Source organism: Sorex araneus, chromosome X (genome assembly GCF_027595985.1).
Source record: "Sorex araneus isolate mSorAra2 chromosome X, mSorAra2.pri, whole genome shotgun sequence".
In the NCBI taxonomy this organism is placed as follows: domain Eukaryota; kingdom Metazoa; phylum Chordata; class Mammalia; order Eulipotyphla; family Soricidae; genus Sorex; species Sorex araneus.
In genome coordinates this window covers 84,353,443-84,357,947 of record NC_073313.1, presented here as the reverse complement: position 1 = coordinate 84,357,947, position 4,505 = coordinate 84,353,443, and the positions used below count along the sequence as shown (strand labels likewise).

Sequence of the window (4,505 nt, the reverse complement as noted above, 5' to 3'; positions counted from 1 at the left end):
ACATCCAACCCCATCAAAAAATGGGGCGAAGAAATGAACAGAAACTTTACCAAGGAAGAAATACGAATGGCCAAAAGGCACATGAAAAAGTGCTCTGCATCACTAATCATCAGAGAGATGCAGATCAAAACAACTTTGAGATACCACCTCACACCACAGAGACTAGCACACATCCAAAAGAACAAAAGCAACCGCTGTTGGAGAGGATGTGGGGAGAAAGGGACCCTTCTTCACTGCTGGTGGGAATGCCGACTGGTTCAGCCCTTCTGGAAAACAATTTGGACGATTCTCAAAAAATTAGATATTGAATTCCCATTTGACCCAGCAATACCACTGCTGGGAATATATCCCAGAGAGGCAAAAAAGTACAATCGAAACAGCATCTGCACATGTATGTTTATCGCAGCACTGTTTACAATAGCCAGAATCTGGAAAAAACCCGAATGCCCCAGAACGGATGACTGGTTGAGGAAACTTTGGTACATCTATACAATGGAATACTATGCAGCTGTTAGAAAAAAGGAGGTCAAGAATTTTGTAGTTAAGTGGATGGGCATGAAAAGTTTCATGCTGAGTGAAATGAGTCAGGAAGAGAGAGACAGACATAGAAAGATTGCACTCATCTATGGTATATAGAATAACAGAGTGGGAGACTATCACCCAAGAACTGTAGAAATAAGTACCAGGAGGTTGACTCCATGGCTTCGAGGCTGGCCTCACGTTCCGGGGAAAGGTCAACTCAGAGAAGCGATCACCAACTACATTGTAGTCGAAGGCCATGTGGGGGAAGGGAGTTGCGGGGTGAATGAGGGCTAGAGACTGAGCACAGCGGCCACTGAACACCTTTATTGCAAACCACAACAGCTAATTAGAGAGAGAGAACAGAAGGGAATGCCTTGCCACAGTGGCAGGGTGGGGTGGGGGGGGAGATGGGATTGGGGAGGGTGGGAGGGACGCTGGGTTTACGGGTGGTGGAGAATGGGCACTGGTGAAGGGATGGGTTCCCGAACTTTGTATGAGGGAAGTATAAGCACAAAAGTGTATAAATCTGTAACTGTACCCTCACGGTGATTCTCTAATTAAAAATAAATAAAATTAAAAAAAAAAAAGAGAGATGAGAACCTGAAATGGAGCAAAGATAGTCTCTTCAACAAATGGTGCTGGGAAGACTGGATAACTACATGTAAGAAATTAAACTTGGATCTGTATCTTATACTTACACTGAAGTCAATTCAAAACGGACCAAAGATCTTGAGATCTGACAAGAAAGTACAAAGCACATTAAGGAAATATAGGCAAAACACTTCAATATTTTGACCTCAAAGGTACCTTCAATCATCTGATACCACTAGCAAAGGCAACAAAATAAAAAATTAAAAAATAAGGCTACATAAAATTAAAGAGCTTTTGCATGACAATACTGGCAAATACTAAATGGGAAGAAATATTTGCATTCAACACATCAGATAAAGGTTTGATATCCAGAATATATAAAGTACGCACAAAGATCAACAAAAAAAATCAAAAAATGGGAGAGGAAATGAATAGATGCTTCTTAGAGGAAGACAGGCAGATAACCAGAAAATGCATTAAAAAACTGCTCAGCATCACTTATCATCAGAGAAATCCAAATCAAGACAACAATGAGATACCATCTCATACCAGTGGGAATGGCACATATAGAAAATAGTTGGAACAATCTGTGTTGTGAGGATATAGTGAGAAAGGTGCTCTTACCCACTGCTGGTGGGAATGTTGTCTGGTAGAACCCCTGTAAGAGTTAATGTGCCATATGACCCAGAAATTCCACCTTTGGGCATCTATCCCCAGGACATAAAAACACTCTCTCAAAAATACATAAGTGCACCATCATTCATTGCTGCACTCAATACAATATCTAAAATATAGAATCAACCTAAATGTCCAAGGGTAAGTGAATAGATTATAAAATGTGATATATATATACACAATGGAATACTATCAAGCTCAAGGAACTGTGAAATAATACAATTTGCTGTAATGTGGTTGGTACTGGAAGATATCACATTGAGTGAAGCAAGCCTGAAGAAATACAAACACAGGGTGATCCCTCTTATCTGTGGTATATAGAATACTGGGTAAGGAAATGCACTGTAGTTTCAATACTTGGCATCCCATATGGCCCTCCGAGTATCACCAAGGATAACTCCTGAGTATAGAGCCTAAATTAACCCTGAGCACTGCTGAGCGTGGCCAAAAACAAAACCAAAAAAATATTATATTACTGTATGAGAATGCTATGAATTATGTAAACACAAGATTCTATAGGTTTACAGTGACACCTAACATGGGCTTAGAGAACAGGAGTAATTAAGAATGGCTTTATATTAGACACAACATCTGAAATGAATTAGAAATGTGAGCTAGTATTTTACCTGAAAAACAACATAGCACATATTACACATAAACTAAATATAGCCTGCCAAAGTAGCGAGAGTATGAAGGAGGAGGAAAATGTGCAAATTGTATGTAGCTGTACTTGGCTGACTATTTTATCTGAAGGCATTTTATCTGAAGGAGATGGCAAGATATGATAAGGGAGATAATGGCAAGATAAGAGCTTAAGGCAGGAACAGGAACAAGATTATGTTTACCCTTAGGTAGCACTATACATGCTATCAATGTTACATCTCTAATAATTAAACATCACTAAGGCACTGTATATATCTTGTTCTTGAATATATCACCAAGTCACTAATATAATGCATAAAACAAAATAAATGCTCCAAAAGAATGAATACATCCCATGCTAAGTCTTTTGAACAATATACTGAAGGATAAGAGTATCCACTAAGAGGTTTAAAGAAGAGAAGTAGCTTCTCTGCGTCCTGATCCGGTTGACAAGGAGAGATGGCTAAATGCACCAAGAAGTGGGAATCATGGGTAAATATGGGAGGGGTTACGGCACCTCCTTCTGGAAGATAGTGAAGAAAATCGGTATCAGCCAGCACTCCAAATATACATGCTCCTACTTCGGCAAGACTAAGACAGGCCGTGGAAATTTGGCACTGTGGTTCCTGCACGAAAATTGTCACAGGGAGCACCTGGACCTGCAAAACCACATCTGCTATTACAGTCAAATCTGCCATCAGAAGACTGAAGGAATTAAAAGACCAGTAGCTCTGCCATCTAAAGAATTGCTAGCCTATAATAAATGGGTTAATTTATGTTTTAAAAAAAAGAAGATAAATAACTTGGTTACGTTTAGATTTAAATAGACTCTAGCTGCTGTGTAGACAGTATTAAGGAGGAGTCAAAACTAGATATGGGGGAAATACCTGTAAGGTCATTGCATTAGCTCATTGAAAGGAGTTGGTGGTCAGGATTAAGAAAATTGAAAACATGGCATATGTTCAAGAGGTATTTTTAAAACAGAATGGACATGTAATGGAATAAAAAAGATGGAGAGAAAACATGTCAAAAATAATATCACCAGAAACTGAGGATCTGAGGCATCACAACTGTGACAGTGGGGCACTGCTTGTTACTCATAATAACTATTTTGATCTCAAGGTCAGAAGTACCCCTGCTCAGCAAGCACGAGTATGGGCATTTCTTCACCTGTTTCTTCATATCTCACCAGGAGTATACAATAACATCCTGACCATAGTCACCTAACCATACAAGAACACAAAAGAAACACCCCCAGAGTCCAAAGGATGCTAAAGGACCTCAAAGAAACAATGGAACAGACCTCAAATAAAACACGAGAAGTTATGAAAACAGAAATGAGGGTACTACCAACACAAATGACATAACTGGAAAACTTGGAAGGTTAAACATAAAGCTTACTGGAAGTTTTATTACAAAATAAGTGAACTCTAAGATGAGATGCAGAAAACCTTCAGATAACTGCAGAAGATGGCCTCAAAATAAACAAGCAGAACTTTGCGTAAATTTATGATCAATTTCACATAAATATAAAAGGAACAACACAAAACTCATCTGGGCTCTAGAGGGCCAGAAAGGCAGCCCTGATGAAGAAGCAACAGTTAAAGATACCACTGCTGAGATGTTCCCGACGCTGGAGAGTGCATGCACCCAGATCCAGGAGGCATAAAGAGTACCAGCTGAAAAATATCACAATAAAAATATCTAAGACACGTCCTAATTAGAAAGGTGAACTCACAGGTAGAGATGGAATACTGAAAGAAGCAAGATCAAAAAAGGAAATTATATACAAAGGAGCATCCTTAAGATTTACAGCACATTTACCAAATGAAATCCTCCTGGCCTGAAGACAGTGGTGGGATATAGTGGAAAAACTCAATAAAATGAACAGTTCACCAAGAATACTTTACCCAGCCAAACTCTCATTCAGATTTGAAGGAAAGATGCACAGCTTCATGGATAAACAACTCAGAAATTTCACAGACTCAAAACAATCTTAACAAGAAGAGCCAAAGGGGAAAGTTTAAAATAAAATAAATCCCACAAACATGCCAAACTCCTGCAGAAAGCTGGCA

General features: G+C 39.1%; 1 pseudogene; it reads left to right on the top strand.

Moving 5' to 3' along the window:
- The first annotated feature begins 2,897 nt into the window (after positions 1 to 2,897).
- LOC129399745 (60S ribosomal protein L37a-like) lies at positions 2,898 to 3,159 on the top strand (annotated as a pseudogene).
- The last annotated feature ends 1,346 nt before the right edge of the window (positions 3,160 to 4,505 follow it).